This window comes from Heterodontus francisci, unplaced genomic scaffold, assembly GCF_036365525.1.
Source record: "Heterodontus francisci isolate sHetFra1 unplaced genomic scaffold, sHetFra1.hap1 HAP1_SCAFFOLD_288, whole genome shotgun sequence".
In the NCBI taxonomy this organism is placed as follows: Eukaryota; Metazoa; Chordata; class Chondrichthyes; order Heterodontiformes; family Heterodontidae; genus Heterodontus; species Heterodontus francisci.
In genome coordinates, this window is record NW_027141254.1 from 1,148,995 (window position 1) to 1,172,950 (window position 23,956).

The window sequence follows — 23,956 nt, forward strand, 5'->3', positions numbered from 1 at the left end:
CCCTTCTCTCCACCTCCTCACTGCGCTCCCCTGCCCCAATCCCCTAAATCACTCCCCTACCCAACTCCACTACCCGACTCCCCTTCCCCATTCCCCTGCCCCACTTCCATACCCCACCCCCTCCCCCACTCCCCTTCCCCCACTCCCGTCCACCTCTCCGCTTCCCAGCACCTCTTCACTGCCCTCCCCTACCACACTCCCATCCCCCACTACCCTTCCCCACTCCCCTACCCCACTTCCCTACCCTGCTCCACTCCCCCACTCCCCTTCCGCACTCCCCTCCACAACTCCCCTACCCCACTCCACGACCCCACATGCCTCCCCCACACCCCTACCCCACTCGCTCCCCTACGACCCTACCCCACTCTGCTACTACACTCCCCTACCCCACTCCCTGACACCACACACATAACCCACACCCCTACCCAACTCCGCTTCCCAACACTCCGACCCCAATACCCTCCCCCACCCCCCTTCTCTACACCTCCTCACTGCACTCCCCTACCCACTCCCCTTTCCCACTGCACTTTCCCACTCCCCTACCCCACTCCCCTAACTCACTTCCCTCCCCCACTCCCCTTCATTCTCTTCCTCACTGCCCTCCCCTACCCAGCTCCCCTACGCCACTGCCTCTCTCACTCCCCACGTCACTCCCCTTCCTTCCACCTGCTCACTGCCCTCCCCTACCCCACACCCCCACTCCACTCCCGTCTCAAACTGCCCTACCTCACTCCACTCCACCAGTTACCGCCCCCACGACCCTACCCCACTCCCTTCCCCCAATCCCTTCCCCCATTCCACTCCCTCTATCCCCTCTCCCACACATCTACCTCACTCCCCTCCCCCACTCCCCTCCCCCATTCCCCACCCCCACTCCCCTACCCCACTCCCCTACCCCACACCCCTACCCCACACCCCTACCCCACTCCCCTACTCCACTGACCTATCACACACCCTTCCCCCACTCCCCTCCCCATTACCCTCCCCACTCCCCTTCCCGCCAAATCCTCACTGCTCTCCCCAACCCCACTGCCCTGCCTCACTCCCCTTTCCTCCACCTCCTCACTGCCCTCCCCTCCCCTCATCCACTCCCATCCGCCACTCCCCTCAGCCACTCCAACACACCACTTCCCTCCACCACTCCCCTCCCCCACTCCAACACACCACTTCCCACCCCACTCCCCTACCCCTCTTCCCTCTCCAACTCCCCTCCCCAACTCCCCTCCCCACTCCCCTTCCCTCCACCTCCTTAGAGCCCACCCCTACCACTCTCCCTGACACAACTCTGCACCCCCACTCCCCATCTCCACTCTCCTAACCCACTACCCCACCCCACTACCCAACCCCACTCCACTCCACCACTCCCCTACCACACTACCCCACCCCACTCCACCACTCCCCTACCCCACTACCCCACCCCACTCCCCTCCCCCACTCCCCTCCCCCAATCCACTACCTCAATCCCCTCCCCATAACACTACCTCAATCCCCTCCCCCACTCCCCTACCCCACACACTTAACCAACTCCCCTACCCCACTCCCCTCCCCCACTCCCCTCCCCAACTGCCCTCCTACATTCCCCTACCTCACTCCCCTACTGCACTCCCCTACCTCACTCCCCTACCCCACTCCCCTACCTCACTCCCCTACCCCACTCCCCTCCCCAACTCCCCTCCCTAACTCCCCTCCCCAACTCTACTCCCCAACCCCGCACCTTAACTCATCTCCCCCAGTCCCCTCAACAACTCCCATACCCCACTCCCCTACCCCACACCCTCGACAACCCCCCTCCACAATTCCCCTCCCTCAAACCCACCCCCACTCCCCTCCCCCACTCCCCTCACCCACTACCCTCCCCCGCTGCCCTCCCTCACTCGCCTCCCCATTCCCCTCCCCCACTCCCCAACTCCCCCTCTCCCACACCCCTACCCCACTCCGCTTACATTCACGTCCTCACTGCCCGTCTCTACCACACTCCCACCCCACACTGCCATCCCCCACTACCCTCCCCCACTTCCCAGAACGCACTCCGCTCCACAACACCCCTACCCCACACCCCTACCCCACACCCCTACCCCAAACCAATCACCCACTCCGCTACCACACTCCACCACCCCCTCCCTCACCCTCTCCATTCCACTCCACCACCGCATCCCTCCCCCTCTCCATTGCCCTCCACCACCCTCTCCCTCCCCATCTTCATGACCCTCCACCACCCCCTCCCTCCCCCTCTTCATTCCCCTCCACCACATCTTCCCTCCCCCTCTTCATTCCCCTCACCACCCCCTCCCTCCCCCTCTTCATTCCCCTCCACCTCCCCCTCCCTCCCCCTCATCATTCCCATCTACCTCCCCCACTCTCCTCCTCTTCATTACCCACCACCATCCCCTCCCTCCCCCTCTTCATTCCCCTCCACCTCCCCCTCCCTCCCCCTCTTCATTCCCCTCCACCTCCACCTCCCTCCCCCTCTTCATTACCCTCGACCACCCCCTCCCTCCACCTCTTCATTCCCCTTCACCTCCACCTCCCTCCCCCACTTCATTACCCTCCACCACCCCCTCCCTCCCCCTCTTCATTCCCCTCCACCACCCCCTCCCTCCACCTCTTCATTATCATCCATCACCCCCTCCCACACCCTCTTCTTTCTCCTCCGTACCCCCTCCCTCCCCCTCTTCATTCTCCTCCACCAACCCCTCCCTCCCTCTCTTCATTCCCCTCCACCTCCCCCTCCCTCCCCCTCTTCGGTCCCATCCACCTCCCCCACCCTCCTCCTCTTCATTACCTTCCACCATCCCCTCCCTCCCCCTCTTCATTCCCCTCCACCTCCCCCTCCCTCCCCCTCTTCATTCCCCTCCACCACCCCCTCCCTCCACTTATTCATTCCCCACCACACCCTCCCTCCCCCTCTTCATTCCCCTCCACCACCCCCTCCCTCCCCCTCTTCATCCCCCTCCACCTCCCCCTCCCTCCCCCTCTTCATTTTCCTCCACCTCCCCCTCCCTCCCCCTCCCTCCCCCTCTTCATTCCCCACCTCCCGCTCCCTGCCCCTCTTCATTCCTCTCCACCACCGCTCCCTCCCACTCGTCATTCCCATCCACCACCCCCTCCCCCATCTTCATTCCCCTCCACCAGCCCCTCCGGCCCCAACCTCATTCAATTCCTCCAACCCCTCCCTCCCCCTCTTCATTCCCCTCACCACCCCCTCCCTCCCCCTCTTCATTCCCCTCCACCTCCCCCTCCCTCCCCCTCATCATTCCCATCTACCTCCCCCACTCTCCTCCTCTTCATTACCCACCACCATCCCCTCCCTCCCCCTCTTCATTCCCCTCCACCTCCCCCTCCCTCCCCCTCTTCATTCCCCTCCACCTCCACCTCCCTCCCCCTCTTCATTACCCTCGACCACCCCCTCCCTCCACCTCTTCATTCCCCTTCACCTCCACCTCCCTCCCCCACTTCATTACCCTCCACCACCCCCTCCCTCCCCCTCTTCATTCCCCTCCACCACCCCCTCCCTCCACCTCTTCATTATCATCCATCACCCCCTCCCACACCCTCTTCTTTCTCCTCCGTACCCCCTCCCTCCCCCTCTTCATTCTCCTCCACCAACCCCTCCCTCCCTCTCTTCATTCCCCTCCACCTCCCCCTCCCTCCCCCTCTTCGGTCCCATCCACCTCCCCCACCCTCCTCCTCTTCATTACCTTCCACCATCCCCTCCCTCCCCCTCTTCATTCCCCTCCACCTCCCCCTCCCTCCCCCTCTTCATTACCTTCCACCACTCCCTCCCACCCCCTCTTCATTCCCCTCCACCACCCCTCCCTCCACCTCTTCATTATCATCCATCACGCCATCCCACACCCTCCTCTTTCTCCTCCATACCCCCTCTCTCCCCCTCTTCATTCCCCTCTACCACCCCCTCCCTCCCCCTCTTTATTCCCCTCCACCACCCCCTCATTCCCCCATTCATTCCACTCCACCTCCCCCTCCCTCCATTCCTCTCCACCTCCCCTCCCTCCCCCTCTTCATTCCCCTCCACCTCCCCCTCCTTCAGCTCTTCATTCCCCTCCACCTCCCCCTCTCTCCCCTTCTTCATTCCCCTCCACCTGCCCCTCCCTCCCCCTCTTCATTCTCCTCCACCGCACCCACCTCCCCCTCTTCTTTCTCCTCCACCAACCCCTCCCTCCCCCTCTTCATTCCCCCCACCACCCCTCCCTCCCTCTCTTCATTCCCCTCCACCACACCCTCCCTCCCCCTCTTCATTCCCCTCCACCACCCCCTCACACCCCCTATTCATTCCATTCCGACTCCCCCTCCCTCCATTCCTCTCCACCTCCCCTCCCTCCCCCTCTTCATTCCCCTCCACCACCCCCTCCCTCCCCTCTTCATTCCCCTCCACCTCCCCCTCCCTCCCCCTCTTCATTCCCCTCCACCTGCCCCTCCCTCCCCCTCTTCATTCTCGTCCACCACCCCCTCCCTCCCCCTCTTCTTTCTCCTCCACCAACCCCTCCCTCCCCCTCTTCATTCCCCTCCACCACCCCTCCCTCCCTCTCTTCATTCCCCTCCACCTGCCCCTCCCTCCCCCTCTTCATTCTCCTCCACCTCCCCCTCTTCTTTCTCCTCCACCAACCCCTCCCTCCCCCTCTTCATTCCCCCCCACCACCCCTCCCTCCCTCTCTTCATTCCCCTCCACCACACCCTCGCTCCCCCTCTTCATTCCCCTCCTCCACCCCCTCACTCCCCCTATTCATTCCCCTCCACCACCCCCTCCCTCCCCTCTTTATTCCCCTCCACCTCCCCCTCTCTCCCCCTCTTCATTCCCCTCCACCTGCCCCTCCCTCCCCCTCTTCATTCTCCTCCACCACCCCCTCCCTCCCCCTCTTCTTTCTCCTCCACCAACCCCTCCCTCCCCCTCTTCATTCCCTCCACCACCCCTCCCTCCCTCTCTTCATTCCCCTCCACCACACCCTCCCTCCCCCTCTTCATCCCCCTCCACCTCCCCCTCCCTCCCCCTCTTCATTTTCCTCCACCTCCCCCTCCCTCCCCCTCCCTCCCCCTCTTCATTCTCCTCCACCTCCCCCTCCCTCCCCCTCTTCATTGCCCTCCACCCCCTCCCCCCTCTTCATTCCCCTCCACCTCTACCTCCCTGCCCCTCTGCATTCCCTTCCACCACCCTCTCCCGCCCCCTTCATTCCCCTCCACCTCCCCTCCCCCCTCTTCATTCCCCTCCACCACCCCCTCCCTCCCCCTCTTATTTCCCCTCCACCTTCCCCTCCCTCCCCCTCTTCATTCCCCCCACATTTCCCTCCCTCCCCCTCTTCATTCCCCTCCTCCTCCCGCCCCCTCTTCATTCCCCTACCCTCTCCCCCACTCCCTTCCCCCACTCCCTTCCACTCTCCCCTCCGCCAATCTCGCACTCTCTCCTTCTTCCACACTCCTCCTCCCACTTTCCCCCTCCTTTCTGACCATTGCCCTCCCCCACTCTCCTCTCAAACTCCCCTCCCCACTCTCTGCCACACTCCCCCTCCCCATCCCCCACTCCCCTCCCCAACTTCCTTCCACACTACCCTCTCCCTCCCCTCACACTCCCCTCCCCCTAACACTCCCCTCCCCCTCACCATTACACACCCTCCCCTTCCCCTCTCCTATTTCCCCACTCCCCATCCTCCACTCTACTTCCGCATTCCCCACTCACCTCCCCTCTCATTCTGCCATTCCCCTCAACGCACCCCTCCCCCACTCGTCCCCGGTCCCCACTCCCCTTTCCCCTCCCACATCCCACTTCCCTCTCTCACTCCTATCGTCCACTCCAGGCCCCCACTCCTCACTTCGCTCCCCTACACCCCTTGTTCGCATCCTCTCCCGCTCAGACCTGGTCTCCCTCCACACTGCCCTCCCTCTCACATCCCCCACTTCCACTCCCACACTCCCTCTCACACACACCCATCCGCTACTCCCCTCCATCTGCCCTACCCTCAAAACCCTCTCCCCCACTACCTTGCTCCACTACCCTCCGCCACTACCCACCCCACTCGGTCAACTCCCCTCCCCCACTCCCTTCTCTCCCGTCCCTCGTCCCCCACTCCCCTTCCACACTCCCCACACCTCCACCTCCCCTGCCAAACACCCCTCCCAACTCCTCTGCCGACTCACCTTCACCCCCGCCCCTCCCCCGCTCCCCTCGCCCATACCCCTGCCCCTCTACCTCCCCCCAACACCCTGCACCAAATCCCCTCCCTCACAACCCTCCCAACCCCACCTCACCCCCACTCCCGTGCCCCTAAGCCCTACCCACTCCCAGCTCTCCTGTCCCCCTCCCCCAATCCCCTCCCTCTCCTCCCCACTCCACTCCCTCCCATCTCCCACTTCTCTCCCTCCCCTACCATTACCCCGCTCCACTTCCAAACACCCCTCCCCTACTCCCGTCCTCCTCCACCCCACTCCACTCCCCACTCCCATCCTCCACTACCGCCCCCCACTCCCCTCCCCCTTCCCTCCCACTCTGCCCTCCCCAACTCTCCCCCCACTCCCGTCCCGCACTCACCCTAACCCTAACCCACTCTCGTTCCCCTACATCCTCATTCCACCTCTCCCTCCCCCACATCCCTGCCCCTCCCCCACATGCCTCCCCACCCCCTCCCCTCCACTCCCCTCACACTCCCAACTGCAAATCCCCTCCTCCATTCCCCTAACTACCCTCTGCCCACTCCACTCCCCTCACTCCCCAACCCCTCCTCTCACTCCTGTCCCCAAACCCCTCCCCCCACTCCCTTCGCCCACCCCTCCCCCACTTCTCCCCCACTCCTCCCACACTTCCCTCCTCCAACCCTCCCCCACTACCCCCGCACTCCTCCCCCACTCCTCCCACTCCCAACTCCAAATCCCCTCACCCACTCTGCTAACTCCGCGCTGCACTCCCCTAACGTCCCTCTGCCCACTCTATTCCCCCTCTTCCCTCCCTCCCCAACCCCTCCCCTCACTCCTGTCCCCAGTCCCCTCCCCCCACTCCCCTCCCCCACTCCGCCCCCACTCCCCTCCCCCACTCCTCCCTACTCCCCTCCCCCACTCCCCTTCCTCAAACCGCTCCCCCAGCCTCCCCCTCCCCAAGAGCTCCCCTCCCCCACTACTCTCCCCCACTCACCTACCCCACTCCCCACTCCCCTCCCATTTCCCTCCCCACTCTCACTTCCCCCACGCCCCTCCTCCACTGCCCTCGTACATTCCCCTCCTCAGTCCACTGCCCTCCGCACTCACCCTCTCCAACACCTCTCCCCCACTCTCTTCCCCCTCCTTAACCCAATTTACTATCCCACCCACTCCATTCACTCACTCCCTTACCCGTCCCCTCCCCATTCCTCTCCCCTTCCACTCCCCACCCCTCCTCTCCCCACTTCTCTCCCCCACTCCTCTTCCCCACTCCTCTCCCCCACTCCTCTCCCCCACTCCTCTCCCCATCCTCTCCCCACCCCTCCACTCGCCCACTCCCCTCCCCCATTTCCCTCCCCACTCATCTTCCCACTCATCTCCCATCCCTCAATCCCCTCCCCCACTTTCCTCCTCCACACCCGCTGCCCCCATTGCCCTCCCCTCCGCGACTCCCTTCACCTCTCACATCTCCCTCCCCTCACAGCCCCCTACTCCACTCCGCTTCCTCTCCTACATCTCCCACCGCCCTTCCCTCCCCCACCCCTTCCCAACTCCCCTCCTTTCCCCTACCCCACCTCACACACTCACTCCAATTTTCCCACTCGCCTTCCCCCATTCCCCTTTCCTAGTCCCTCCCTAACTCCCACTTCTTTCACCCAGTCCCGTCTCCCATTCCCCTCCCCCACTCCCTCACCTCACCCACTCCTCTCCCGCACACCCCTCCAGCAGAACCCTCCCCACCCCAATCCACTCCCACTCCCCTCCCCCACCCCCGAACTCCCCTCCTCTTCCCCACTCCATTCCCCCACTCCCTTCCCTCTCCGACCCCTCCCTCACTCCTCTCCCCACTCCCCTCCCTCACTCCCCTCCCTCCCCAACCCTTACCCCCCCCAACCCCTCCCTCACGCCCCTCCCCAACTCCCCTCCCCAACACACCTCTCCCACTCCCCTCCCCCACTCCCCTCCCCCACTCTTCTGCCAATCCCACCACTCCTCCCCGACTTGCCACACTCCCTACCCCAACCCCTCCCACACTCCCCTCCTCACCCTCCTCTCCTGCCCAACACCCCAACCCCTCCCCCACTTCCCTCCCCCGCTCCCCTCCCCAATCCCCTCCCCTAACCCCCAACTCTGCGCTCCCCCACTCCTCTCCATCTCTCCCATCTTTGCTCTCTCACTCCCCTCCTAATATCCTTGCCACATCTCCATCCCCCACCCCCCTGCCACATCCCCTACTCCCTCACTCACATCCTCCACGCCACTCCCCACCACCCTCTCCCAATTCCACTCACCCTCCCCCAATCCCACTCCCCTCCCCCAATCCCACTCACCTTCGCCCAATCCCACGCACCCTCCCCCAATACCACTCGCACTCCCCCAAGACCACTCACCCTCTCCCACTCCACTCCCCCACTCCCATCCCCCTCTTCCCTCCCTCACCCCCTTCAACACCTATCTAACCACTTCCCTCCCTTCCCCACGCCCCTCATGACTCCCCTCCCCTTTCCACTTCCCCAATTCACACATTCACTCCCCTCATCCTCCTCACTCACCTCCACCTCCCCTCTCCCATTGCCCTCTCCACTCCCCTCCCCACTCCCCTCCCCCATTCCCTTCCCCCACCCCCAGTCCCTTTCCCCTCTCCTCCCCAATACCCCATCACCTACCCCCTCCCCTCTCCTCCCCAACAACCTCCCACTTACCCCTCCACTCTCCTCCCCAACACCCCCTCCCCCTCAACTCCCCTCCCCCAATCCCCTCTCCACTCCCCTCCCCCTCCCCCACTACCCTCCCCATTCCCTTCCCCTCCCCCTCCCCCACCCCCCACCACAACGCCCTTCCCCCTCAACATGCCCACTCTATTCCCCCACTCCCTTCCCTCTCCCCTTCCCCCTTCCCCCTCCCCAATCCCCTACACAACACCCACCCCCTACTTCTCATCGGCTTCCGCCACTCCCCTCCGCCACTCCCATCTTTCACTGCCCTCCCCCACTACCCTACACCTCCCCCACTACCCTCCTCGAGTCCCCTTCCCCACTGCCCTGTCCACTCGCCTCCTTTCCCCACTCCACTCCCCTCTCCCCTCCCGCACCACACGCTGCACACTCACCTGCATCTCCCACTTCCCTCCCCCTCCCCACTCCCCTACTCCCCCTCCCCTGCCACTCTCCCCTCCCCTGCCCTTCCCGTCCCACATCCCCCTCCCCACTCCATTCCCAAACTCCCCTTCCCCCTCCACCTCCCCCACTCCAAGCCCCCATTCCCCACCCATCCCCCACTCCACCACTTTCCTCGCTCGCTCCCATCCACCACTACACTCCCCACTCCTCTTTAACCTCCCCTACACCCCTTCACTTACCACACTCTCCCCCTCACATACCCTCTCTCTCCCCCTCACATCCCCTCTCCCTCCCCACAACCCTCCCTCTGCCCCACTCACTCTCCCCCACTCCCCTAACTCCCCTCCCTGTTCCCTGCACTCCATCCCACTGCCCTCCTTTATTCCCTTCCTGCTCCCCCTCTATCACTCCCATCCCCCTCCCCGCCCTTCCCCCTCCCTCCCCACTCTATTCCCCCACTCCCTTCCATCTCCCCTTCCCCCTTCCGCCTTACCCCCTCCCCAATCCCTTCCACAACACCCACCCCCTACTTCTCATCGGCCTCCCCCACTCCTCTCCGCCATTCCCATCTTTCACTACCCTCCCCCAGTACCCTTACCCACTACCCTCCCCCACTACCCCACACCTCCCCCACTACCCTCCGCGAGTCCCCTTCTCCACTGCCCTGTCCACTCCCCTCCTTTCCTCACTCCACTCCCCTCCCTCCCCCTCCCCACCACACTCTGCACACTCACTCCCGTCTCCCATTCCCTACCCCTCCCCACTCCCCCTCTCCCCTACTCCCCTTCCCCTGCATCACTCCCCTTAACTTCTCACATCCCCCTCCTCCACTCACATCCTCACTCCACTCCCCCACTCCAAGACCCCATTCCCCACTCCCTCCCCCACTCCACTACTCTCCTGCCTCACTCCCATCCGCCACTCCACTCCTCACTCCTCTCTCCCCTCCCGTACACCCTTTCAGTCACCACCCTCTCCCCCTCATATCCCCTCTCCCTCCCCACAACCCTCCCCCTGCCCCACTCACCCTCCCCCAGTCCCCTAACTTTGCACCCCCACTCTCCAACTCCCCTCCCTGTTCCCTGCACCCCACCCCACTTCCCTCCCTTATTCTCTTCCTGCTCCCCCTCTACCACTCCCATCCCCCTCCCTGCCCTTCCCCCTCCCCTTCCCCACTCTATTCCCCCACTCCCTTCCCTCTCCCCTTCTCCCCCTCCCCAATCCCCTCCACCACTCACCTACCCTACTCCTCATTGGCTAACCCCATTTCCTTCCGCCACTCACCTCCCCCACTACCATCCACCTACCCCGTTACCCTCCACGAGTCCCCTTCCCCACATCCCTTCTCCACTGCCCTACCAACTCCCCTCCCTTCCCCACACCCCTCTTCCGTCCTCTAACCAACACTGCAAACTCACTCCCATTTCCCACTCCACTCTCACTGCCACCTTGCACATTCCTCTCCCTGCTCCCCTCACCCTCCCCTGCCCAGTCCCCTCCCCTACTCCCCTCCCCAACCCCCTGCACTCCCCTCCCACACTCCCCACTCTCCTCCCTCACTCGCATCCTCCACTCTAGTTCCTACTCCTCTCTCCCGTCCCCTTTACCGCCCACTCACCACCCTCTCCCCTCACACTCCCTCTCACTCCCCACTACCCTCCCCCAATCCCACTCACCCTCCCCCACTCTCCCTCCCCCGTGCCCCTTCTGCTCTGCCCTCCCCCTCCCTCACGCCCCATCCCCAATCCCTTCCCCCACACCTTTCCCCCAGTCCCATCAACCCTTCCCTCCCCTTCCCCCTCACGCAACACCCCCTCCTACACTCCCCAGCACCTCCCCACTCCTCTTCTGCCTCCCTTCCCCTACCCCCAACCTCCACTACCCTCCCCCACTCCCCTCCCCACTCCCCTCCCCCACTGCCCACCCCCATTCCGCTCCCCGCACCCCTCCCTCCTCCCCTCCCGTCTCCCACTCCCCTTCCCCTCCCCCACTCCCCTCCCACACTTCTGTCCCCTATTACCCTCACCCACACCGCTCCCCCTCCCCCTCCTTCATTCCGCTTCACCACTCCCCCACTCTCCTCCCTCACTCCCATCCTCCACTCCACTCCCAACTCCACTCTACCCTACCGTACACTTCCCACTCACCTCCTTCTCCCCCTCACACTCCTTCTCCTTCCCCACTCCCATCCCCGAATCCCACTGCCCCTCCCCCACTCACATCACCCTCCCCTCCCTCACTCCCCGCTCCACTACCGCACTCCCCTCCCCCACTCCACTTCTCAACTCTCATCCCTCACTTCCATCCTTCACTCCCCTCCCCACTCCCCTCATCCACACCCCTCACATACTCCACTCACCCCTCCCCCACTCCTCACTCTCCACTCCCCTCCCCACTTGCCTATCTGCCTCGACCACTCCATTTCCCCCACTCCCCTCCACAACTCCCCCTCCCTCACTCCCCTCCCCCATTGCCCTCCCCACCACCCTCCCCCACTCCTCTCCCACAATCCGCTCATCCCTACCCCACTCCTCACTCTGCACTACCCTCCTCAACACCGCACCCCTCACTCTCCTCCCTCACTACCCTCCCTAACTCCTCACCCCCTCTCCCTCCCCACTCCCTTCCCGCACTCCACACTCCCCTCCCCCACTCCCCACTCCTCACTCCCCTGTCCTCACTCTCCATTCCCCTCACCTCCCCCTCCACTCACCCACTCCCCTCTACCCTCCCCCACTATCCTCCCCACTACCCTCCCTTACTCCTCTCCCCCACTCCCCCCCGCACTCCCCCTCCCCGACAAGGCCCTGCCCCTCTATCACTCCACTCCTACACACCCCACCACCTCCCCACTCCCCCACTCACCCACTCCTCACTCCCCACTCCACTCCCCACTCCCCGACTCCTCACTCCCCACTCCCCGACTCCTCACTCCCCACTCCCCCACTCACCTCTCTCCCACTCTCCACTCCTCACTCTCCACTCCACTCCCCACTCCTCACTCCCCTCCCCCACTCCCCTCACCGACTTACCACTCCCCTCCCCAACTACCCAATCCCCAATCCTCTCCCGCACTGCTCACTCCCCTCCCCCACTCCTCACTCCCCTCCCACAAACCCCACTCCCCTCACCCACTCCCCACTCCCCTCCCCCACTCCCAACTCCCCTCCCCCACACCCCACTCCTCACTCCCCTCTCCACTCCCCCACTCCCTACTACCCACTTCTCACTCCACTCCCCCACTCCCCACTTCTCACTCCCCTCTTCTCACTCCCCACTCAACTCCCCACTCCCAACTCCCCACTCCCCACTCCTCACTCCCCACTCCTCACTCCCCAATCCACTCACTACTCCTCACTCCCCACACCATTCCCCACTCCCCCACTGCCCACTACTCACTCCCCACTCTACTCCTCACTCTCCACTCCCCTCACACACTCCCCTCTCAACCATCCCTTCCCCAACCCCACTCCCCACTCCTCACTCCACTCCCCACTCCATCACTCCCCACTCCTCTCTCCCCACATCACGCCCCACTACCCCACTGCCCACTCCTCACTCCCAACTCCACTTCCAACTCCACACTCCCCTCCCTACTCCTCATTCATGTCACCCACTCACCAGTCCCCTCCCCCACACCCCACCCCCCACACCCACTCCCCACTCCACATTCCCTCCCCGACTCCTCACTCCCCTCCCCCACTCCACACTCCCATCTCACAACCCCACTCCCCTACCCCACTCCCATCACCCACCCCCACACCCCGCAACGCTCCTCCACACCCCTCTCCTCACTCCCCACTCCACTCCCCCACACCCCACTCCCCACCCCCAGTCCTCACTCCACTCCCCCATTCTCCACTACCCACTTCCCTCCCCCACTCTCCACTCCAGACTCAATTTCCCCCACTCTCCACTCCCCTATCCCACTCTAAACTCCCGTCCACCACTCCCCTCTCCCACTCTCCACTCCTCTCCCCCACCCCCCTCCCCCACTTCCCACCCCCACTCCTCATTGCCCTCCTTACCTCTCCCCACAACCACACCTACACACAATCCTTTCCCCACTCTCAGTCCTGCGCTCCCAACTCACCTGCCCACTCCCCACCCCCACTCCCCATCCTCACTCCCTTCCCAAGTCACATTCCCACTCTCCCACCCCCACTCCTCCTCCTCACTCCCCTCCCGCACTCTCCACGCCCCTCCCCCACTCCCCCTCCTCACTCCCCACTCCATTCCCCCACTCCCTTCCCCCACTCCCTTCCCCCACTCCCTTCCCCCACTCCACTCCCCCACTCCCCTCCCCAACTCCCCACTCACCTCCTCCAATCCCCACTCCTCACTCCCCACTCACATACAAGACACTCCAACTCCCCTCCCCAACTCCCAATTCCCCCACCCCTCTCACTCCCCACTCCCCACTCCCCTCCTCTACTCCCCTCCTCCACTCTTCCACTCCCAACTGACCTCCCACATGTCCCACACCCCTCCACCAAAGCCCTCCCACTCCCCCTCTCTCCTCCCACTCCACAACTCTCCCCTCCCCTCCCCACTCCACAACTCTCCCCTCCCCTCCCCCACTTGCCTCCTCTCCCCTCCCCTCCCCCACACGCCTCCTCTCCCCTCCCCTCTCCCACTCGACTCCTCTCCCCTCCCCTCCCACACTTGCCTCCTCTCTCCTCCCCCACTACGCCTCCTCTCCCCTCCCCTCCCCCACACGCCTCCTCTCCCCTCCCCTCTCCCACTCGCCTCCTCTCCCCTCCCCTCCCACACTTGCCTCCTCTCTCCTCCCCCACTACGCCTCCTCTCCACTCCCCTCCCCCACACTTGCCTCCTCTCTCCTCCCCCACTACGCCTCCTCTCCCCTCCCCTCCCCCACACGCCTCCTCTCCCCTCCCCTCTCCCACTCGCCTCCTCTCCCCTCCCCTCCCACACTTGCCTCCTCTCTCCTCCCCCACTACGCTTCCTCTCCACTCTTCTCCCACACTCCCCACTCCCGACTCAATTCCACCACTTCCCACTCTCCACTCTCGTCCCCCAATCTCCACTCCCGTACACCCCTCCCCCACTCCTTTCATCACTCCACTTTTCACTCCCCTATCCCTCACCCCTCCTCCACTCACCTCCACCTCTCCCCTCCACTCCCCTCCCCATACCCACTCCACTTCCATTTCCCCTATTCCTCACCCCTCACACACTCCCCTCCCCTCTCACCTCCACTCCCCTCTCCACTCCTCTTCCCACTTCGCTCCCCCACTCCCCTCCCCACTCCCCTCCTCTCCCATCCCCCACTCCCCTCCCCCACTGCCCTCCCCCACTCTCCACTCCTCACTCCAACTCCCCTTCGCCACAAGTCTGGATTGAATTGGCTCTTTCCTGGTGTGTGAGTGGGACTCAGTACCACTCCAGCTGTTATTAAGTACTTTAGATGGGTCAGTTTTTGTCCAGTGTGTGCAGGAGTGTTTTCTGACACAGTATGTGGACAGGCCAACCAGGGGCGATGCCACATTGGATTTGGTACTGGGTAATGAACCCGGCCAGGTGTTAGATTTAGATGTAGGTGAGCACTTTGGTGATAGTGATCACAATTCGGTTAGGTTTACCTTAGCGATGGGCAGGGACAGGTATATACAGCAGGGCAAAAATTATAGCTGGGGGAAAGGAAATTATGATGCGATTAGGCAGGATTTAGGATGCGTAGGATGGGGAAGGAAACTGCAGGGGATGGGAACAATCGAAATGTGGAGCTTATTCAAGGAGCAGCTACTGTGTGTCCTTGATAAGTATGTACCTGTCAGGCAGGGAGGAAGTTGTCGAGCGAGGGAGCCGTGGTTTACTGAAGAAGTTGAAGCGCTTATCAAGAGGAAGAGGGCGGCTTATGTTAGGATGAGACGTGAAGGCTCAGTTAGGGCGCTTGAGAGTTACAAGCTAGCCAGGAAGGATCTGAAGGGAGAGCTAAGAAGAGCAAGGAGAGGACACGAGAAGTCATTGGTGGATAGGATCAGGGAAAACCCTAAGGCTTTCTATAGGTATATCAGGAATAAAAGAATGACTAGAGTTAGATTAGGGCCAATCAAGGATAGTAGTGGGAAGTTGTGTGTGGAATCAGAGGAGATAGGGGAAGTGTTAAATGAATATTTTGCGTCAGTATTTACAGTGGAGAATGAAAATTTTGTTGAGGAGAATACTGAGATATAGATAGGTCCCCTGGGCCAGATGGGATTTATCCTAGGATTCTCTGGGAAGCTCGGGAGGAGATTGCAGAGCCTTTGTCCTTGATCTTTATGTCGTCATTGTCGACAGGAATAGTGCCGGAAGACTGGAGGATAGCAAATGTTGTCCCCTTGTTCAAGAATGGGAGTAGAGACAGCCCTGGTAATTATAGACCTGTGAGCCTTACTTCGGTTGTGGGTAAAATGTTGGAAAAGGTTAGAAGAGACAGGATTTATAATCATCTTGAAAAGAATAAGTACATTAGAGATAGTCAGCACGGTTTTGTGAAGGGTAGGTCGTGCCTCAGAAACCTTATTGAGTTTTTCGAGAAGGTGACCAAACTGGTGGATGAGGGTAAAGCCGTGGATGTGGTGTATATGGATTTCAGTAAGGCGTTTGATAAGGTTCCCCACGGTAGGCGATTGCAGAAGATACGGAGGTATGGGGTTGAAGGTGATTTAGAGATTTGGATCAGAAATTGGATAGCTGAAAGAAGACAGAGGGTGGTGGTTGATGGCAAATGTTCATCCTGGAGTTTAGTTACTAGTGGTGTACCGCAAGGATCTGTTTTGGGGCCACTGTTGTTTGTCATTTTTATAAATGACCTGGAAGAGGGTGTAGAAGGGTGGGTTAGTAAATTTGCGGATGACACTAAGGTCTGTGGAGTTGTGGATAGTGCCGAAGGATGTTGTAGGTTACAGAGGGACATAGATAGGCTTCAGAGCTGGGCTGAGAGATGGCAAATGGAGTTTAATGCGGAAAAGTGCGAGGTGATTCACTTTGGAAGGAGTAACAGGAATGCAGAGTACTGGGCTAATGGGAAGATTCTTGGTAGTGTAGATGAACAGAGAGATCTTGGTGTCCAGGTGCATAAATCCCTGAAGGTTGCTCCCCAAGTTAATAGGGCTGTTAAGAAGGCATATGGTGTGTTAGCTTTTATTAGTAGGGGGATCGAGTTTAGGAGCCACGAGGTCATGCTGCAGCTGTACAAAACTCTGGTGAGACCGCACCTGGAGTATTGCGTGCAGTTCTGGTCACCGCATTATAGGAAGGATGTGGAAGCTTTGGAAAGGGTGCAGAGGAGATTTACTAGGATGTTGCCTGGTATGGAGGGAAGGTCTTACGAGGAAAGGCTGAGGGACTTGAGGTTGTTTTCGTTGGAGAGAAGGAGGAGGAGAGGTGACTTAATAGTGACATATAAGATAATCAGAGGGTTAGATAGGTTGGATAGTGAGCGTCTTTTTCCTCGGATGATGATGGCAAACACGAGGGGACATAGCTTTAAGTTGAGGGGTGATAGATATAGGACAGATGTGAGAGGTAGTTTCTTTACTCAGAGAGTAGTAAGGGCGTGGAAAGCCCTGCCTGCAGCAGTAGTAGATACGCCAACGTTTAGGGCATTTAAGTGGTCATTGGATAGACACATGGATGAAAATGGAATAGTGTAGGTCAGATGGTTTCACAGGTCGGCGCAACATCGAGGGCCGAAGGGCCTGTACTGCGCTGCAATGCTCTAATTCTAAATTCGATTAGTGGTCTGGGTAGAATTGGCTCATTCCTGGTGGGTGAGTGGGGTTCAGTACCACTCCAGCTGGTATTAATAGAAGCCTGTATTGAATTGGCTCATTCCTGGTGTGTGAGTGGGACTCAGTACCACCCCATCTGTTATTAATAGTGGTCTGGGTAGAATTGGCTCATTCCTGGTGTGTGAGTGGGACTCAGTACCACCCCATCTGTTATTAATAGTGGTCTGGGTAGAATTGGCTCATTCCTGGTGGGTGAGTGGGGTTCAGTACCACCCCATCTGTTATTAATAGAGGCCTGTATTGAATTGGCTCATTCCTGGTGGGTGAGTGGGGTTCAGTACCACTCCAGCTGGTATTAATAGAAGCCTGTATTGAATTGGCTCATTCCTGGTGTGTGAGTGGGGTTCAGTACCACCCCATCTGTTATTAATAGAGGTCTGGGTAGAATTGGCTCATTCCTGGTGTGTGAGTGGGACTCAGTACCACCCCATCTGTTATTAATAGTGGTCTGGGTAGAATTGGCTCATTCCTGGTGTGTGAGTGGGGTTCAGTACCACTCCAGCTGGTATTAATAGTGGTCTGGGTAGAATTGGCTCATTCCTGGTGGGTGAGTGGGGTTCAGTACCACCCCATCTGTTATTAATAGTGGTCTGGGTAGAATTGGCTCATTCCTGGTGGGTGAGTGGGACTCAGTACCACCCCATCTGTTATTAATAGAGGTCTGTATTGAATTGGCTCATTCCTGGTGTGTGAGTGGGACTCAGTACCACCCCATCTGTTATTAATAGTGGTCTGGGTAGAATTGGCTCATTCCTGGTGGGTGAGTGGGGTTCAGTACCACCCCATCTGTTATTAATAGTGGTCTGGGTAGAATTGGCTCATTCCTGGTGGGTGAGTGGGACTCAGTACCACCCCATCTGTTATTAATAGAGGCCTGTATTGAATTGGCTCATTCCTGGTGGGTGAGTGGGGTTCAGTACCACTCCAGCTGGTATTAATAGAAGCCTGTATTGAATTGGCTCATTCCTGGTGTGTGAGTGGGACTCAGTACCACCCCATCTGTTATTAATAGTGGTCTGGGTAGAATTGGCTCATTCCTGGTGTGTGAGTGGGACTCAGTACCACCCCATCTGTTATTAATAGTGGTCTGGGTAGAATTGGCTCATTCCTGGTGTGTGAGTGGGACTCAGTACCACCCCATCTGTTATTAATAGTGGTCTGGGTAGAATTGGCTCATTCCTGGTGTGTGAGTGGGACTCAGTACCACCCCATCTGTTATTAATAGAGGCCTGTATTGAATTGGCTCATTCCTGGTGGGTGAGTGGGGTTCAGTACCACTCCAGCTGGTATTAATAGAAGCCTGTATTGAATTGGCTCATTCCTGGTGGGTGAGTGGGGTTCAGTACCACTCCAGCTGGTATTAATAGAAGCCTGTATTGAATTGGCTCATTCCTGGTGTGTGAGTGGGACTCAGTACCACCCCATCTGTTATTAATAGTGGTCTGGGTAGAATTGGCTCATTCCTGGTGTGTGAGTGGGACTCAGTACCACCCCATCTGTTATTAATAGTGGTCTGGGTAGAATTGGCTCATTCCTGGTGTGTGAGTGGGACTCAGTACCACTCCATCTGTTATTAATAGTGGTCTGGGTAGAATTGGCTCTTTCCTGGTGTGTGAGTGGGACTCAGTACCACCCCATCTGTTATTAATAGTGGTCTGGGTAGAACTGTCCCTTTCCTGGTGTGTGAGTGGGACACAGTGCCAGATCACCCGGAGTTAATAGAGTCCTGGAATGAACTGTCTCTTCTCAGCTGTGTGAGTGGGATTCTGTCCCACTCCAAATGTTACTAATAGAGGTCTGCATTGAATTGTCTCTTTCCGGGTGTGTGATTGGGGCTCAGAACCACTCCAGCTGGTATGAAAAGAGGTCTGGATTGAATTGGCTCTTTTTGGTGAGTGAGTGGGACTCAGTACCACTCCAGCTGGTATTAATAGCGGCCTGGATTGAATTGGTTGCTGCTGGTTCCTGAGGGGGGCTCAGTGCCATCCTGCTGGTATTAATAGAGGTCTGGATGGAATTGTCTCTTTCCTGGTGTGTCCGTGAGAATCAGTACCATTCCAGCTGGTATTAATAGAGGCCTAGAATGAATTGGCTCTTTCTGGTGTGTGAGTGGGACACAGTGCCAGAACACCCGGGGTTAATAGAGTCCTGGAATGAACTGTCTCTTCTCAGCTGTGTGAGTGGGACTCAGTCCCACTCCAAATGTTATTAATAGAGGCCTGCAATGAATTGGCTCTTTACTGGTGTGTGAGTGGGACTCAGAACCACTCCAGCTGGTATTAATAGATGCCTGGATTGAATTGGCTCTTTCCTGGTGTGTGAGTGGGACTCAGTACCACTCCAGCTGGTATTAATAGAGGCCTGAATTGAATTGGCTCTTTCCTGGTTTGAGAGTGGGACTCAGTACCACTCCAGCTAGTATTAATAGAGGCCTGAATTGAATTGGCTCTTTCCTGGTTTGTGAGTGGGACTCAGTACCATTCCTGCTGGTATTAATAGAGGCCCAGATTGAATTGCCTCTTTCTGGTGTGTGAGTGGGTCTCAGTACCACTCCAGCTGGTATTTATAGAGGCCTGGAATGAACTGCCCTTTCCTGGTTTGTGACAGGGACTCAGTACCCCTCCAGCTCGTATTAATAGAGGCCTGGATTGTATTGGCTCTTTCTGGTGTCTGCGTGGGGCTCAGAACCATTCCTGCTGGTATTAATTGAGGTCTGGATTGAATTGGCGCTTTCCTGGTGTGTGAGTGGGGGTTAATTCCATTCCAGCTGGTATTTATAGAGGCCTAGATTGAATTGGCCGTTTCCTGGTGTGTGACTGGGGCTCAGAACCACTCCAGCTGGTATTAATAGAAGCCTGGAATGAACTGTCCCTTTCCTGCTGTGTGAATGGGACCCAGTCGCACTGCAGCTTGTATTATAGAGGTCTGGATTGAATTGGCACTTTCCTGGTGTGTGAGTGGGGCTCAGAACCACTCCAGCTGGGATTAAAAGAGGTCTGGACTGAATTCGCTCTTTCCGGGTGTGTGAATGGGGTTCAGTATCAGTCCAGCTGCTTTTCTTGGAGTTCTGGATTGAATTTGCTCTTTCCTGGTGTGTGAGGGGGCTCATTACCATTCCAGCTGGTATTAACAGAGGCCTGGATTGAATTGGCTCTTTCCTGCTGTGTGTGTGGGACTCAGTCGCACTCCAGCTGGTATGAATAGAGGTCTGGATTGAATTGGCTGTTTCCTGGTGTGTGAGTGTGACTAAGGGGAAGAGCAGGCAGGGAGCAGATGATGAATATAAAGGGACTGGTGGTCTGAGGTGCATTTGTTTTAATGCAAGAAGTGTAGTAGGTAAGGCAGATGAACTTAGGGCTTGGATTAGTACCCGGGAGTATGATGTTATTGCTATTACTGAGACTTGGTTGAGGGAAGGGCATGATTGGCAACTAAATATCCCAGGATATCGATGCTTCAGGCGGGATAGAGAGGGAGGTAAAAGGGGTGGAGGAGTTGCATTACTGGTCAAAGAGGATATCACAGCTGTGCTGAAGGAGGGCACGATGGAGGACTCGAGCAGTGAGGCAATATGGACTGAACTCAGAAATAGGAAGGGTGCGGTAACAATGTTGGGGCTGTACTACAGGCCTCCCAACAGCGAGCGTGAGATAGAGGTACAAATATGTAAACAGATTATGGAAAGATGTAGGAGCAACAGGGTGGTGGTGATAGGAGATTTTAATTTTCCCAACATTGACTGGGATTCACTTAGTGTTAGAGGTCTAGATGGAGCAGAATTTGTAAGGAGCATCCAGGAGGGTTTTCTAGAGCAGTATGTAAATAGTCCAACTCGGGAAGGGGCCATACTGGACCTGGTGTTGGGGAATGAGCCCGGTCAGGTGGTTGAAGTTTCAGTAGGGGACTACTTTGGGAATAGTGATCACAATTCCGTAAGCTTTAAAATACTCATGGACAAAGACGAGAGTGGTCCTGAAGGAAGAGTGCTAAATTGGGGGAAGGCCAACTATACCAAAATTCGGCAGGAGCTGGGGAATGTCGATTGGGAGCAGCTGTTTGAAGGTAAATCCACATGTGATATGTGGGAGGCTTTTAAAGAGAGGTTGATTAGCGTGCAGGAGAGACATGTTCCTGTGAAAATGAGGGATAGAAATGGCAAGATTAGGGAACCATGGATGACAGGTGAAATTGTGAGACTAGCTAAGAGGAAAAAGGAAGCATACATAAGGTCTAGGCGGCTGATGAAAGACGAAGCTTTGAAAGAATATCGGGAATATAGGACCAATCTGAAACGAGGAATTAAGAGGGCTAAAAGGGGTCATGAAATATCTTTAGCAAACAGGGTTAAGGAAAATCCCAAAGCCTTTTATTCATATATAAGGAGAAAGAGGGTAACTAGAGAAAGGATTGGCCCACTAAAGGAAAAAGAAGGAATGTTATGCTTGGACTCAGAGAAAATGGGTGAGATTCTAAACAAGTACTTTGCATCGGTATTCACCGAGGAGAGGGACATGACGGATGTTGAGGTTAGGAACAGATGTTTGATTACTCTAGGCCAAGTCGGCATAAGGAGGGAGGAAGTGTTGGGTATTCTAAAGGGCATTAAGGTGGACAAGTCCCCAGGTCCGGATGGGATCTATCCCAGGTTACTGAGGGAAGCGAGAGAGGAAATAGCTGGGGCCTTAACAGATATCTTTGCAGCATCCTTAAACACGGGTGAGGTCCCGGAGGACTGGAGAATTGTTAATGTTGTCCCCTTGTTTAAGAAGGGTAGCAGGGATAATCCAGGTAATTATAGACCGGTGAGCCTGACGTCAGTGGTAGGGAAGCTGCTGGAGAAGATACTGAGGGATAGGATCTATTCCCATTTGGAAGAAAATGGGCTTATCAGTGATAGGCAACATGGTTTTGTGCAGGGAAGGTCATGTCTTACCAACTTAATAGAATTATTTGAGGTAGTGACAAAGTTGATTGACGAGGGAAGGGCTGTCGATGTCATATACATGGACTTCAGTAAGGCGTTTGATAAGGTTCCCCATGGCAGGCTGATGGAGAAAGTGAAGGCGCTTGGGGTCCAAGGTGTACTAGCTAGATGGATAAAGAACTGGCTGGGCAACAGGAGACAGAGAGTAGCAGTAGAGGGGAGTTTCTCAAACTGGAGACGTGTGACCAGTGGTGTTCCACAGGGATCCGTGCTGGGACCACTGTTGTTTGTGATATACATTAATGATTTGGAGGAAAGTATAGGTGGACTGATTAGCAAATTTGCAGACGACACTAAGATTGGTGAAGTAGCAGATAGTGAAGGGGACTGTCAGAGAATACAGCAGAATATAGATAGATTGGAGAGTTGGGCAGAGAAATGGCAGATGGAGTTCAATCAGGGCAAATGCGAGGTGATGCATTTTGGAAGATCCAATTCAAGAGTGAACTATACAGTAAATGGAAAAGTCCTGGGGAAAATTGATGTACAGAGAGATTTGGGTGTTCAGGTCCATTGTTCCCTGAAGGTGGCAACGCAGGTAAATAGAGTGGTCAAGAAGGCATAGGGCATGCTTTCCTTCATCGGACGGGGCATTGAGTACAAGAGTTGGCAGGTCATGTTACAGTTGTATAGGACTTTGGTTCGGCCACATTTGGAATACTGCGTACAGTTCTGGTCACCACATTATCAAAAGGATGTGGATGCTTTGGAGAGGGTGCAGAGGAGGTTCACCAGGATGTTGCCTGGTATGGAGGGCGCTAGCTATGAAGAGAGGTTGAGTAGATTAGGATTATTTTCATTAGAAAGACGGAGGTTGAGGGGGGACCTGATTGAGGTGTACAAAATCATGAGAGGTATAGACAGGTTGGATAGCAAGAAGCTTTTTCCCAGAGTGGGGGTTTCAATTACTAGAGGACACGAGTTCAAAGTGAAAGGGGAAAAGTTTAGGGGGGATATGTGTGGAAAGTTCTTTACGCAGAGGGTGGTGGGCACCTGGAACGCATTGCCAGCGGAGGTGGTAGATGCGGGCACGATAGCGTCTTTTAAGATGTATCTAGACAGATACATGAATGGGCAGGAAGCAAAGAGATACAGACCCTTAGAAAATAGGCGACATGTTTAGATAGAGGATCTGGATCGGCGCAGGCTTGGAGGGCCGAAGGGCCTGTTCCTGTGCTGCAACTGTCTTTGTTCTTTGTTCTTTGTTCTTTGAGTACCACTCCAGCTGCTATTAATGGAGGTCTGGATCGAATTGGCACTTTCCTGGTGTGTGAGTGGGGATCAGTACAACTCCAGCTGGTATTAATAGAGGCCTGGAATCAATTGGCTCTTTCCTGATGTGTGAGTGGGGATCAGTTCAACTCCAGCTTGTATTAATAGAGGCCTGGAATGAACTGTCACTTTCCTGCTGTGTGAGTGGGACTCAGTCGCACTCCAGCTGGTATTACAGAGGTCTGAATTGAATTGGCTCTTTCCTGGTGTGTGAGTGGGACTCAGTCGCACTCCAGCTGGTATTAATTAGTGGTCTGGATTCAATTGGCTCTTTCCTGGTGTGTGAGTGGGGCTCAGTACAACTCCAGCTGGTATGAATAAAGGTCTGGATTGAATTCTCTCTTCCCTGGTGTGTGAGTGGGGCTCAGTACCACTCCAGCTGGTATTACGAGGTCTGGATTGAATGGGCCTCTTTCCTGGTGTCTGAGTGATCCTCAGTCGCACTCCAGCTGGTATTAATAGAGGCCTGGAATGAACTGACACCTTCATGGCGTGTGAGAGGGACTCAGACGCACACCAGCTGCTATTATGGAGGTCAGGATTGAATTGGCTCTTTCTGGAGTGTGAGATGGAGTTAATTCCACTCCAGCTGGTATTATAGAGGCCTGAATTGAATTGGCTCTTTCCTGGTTTGTGAGTGG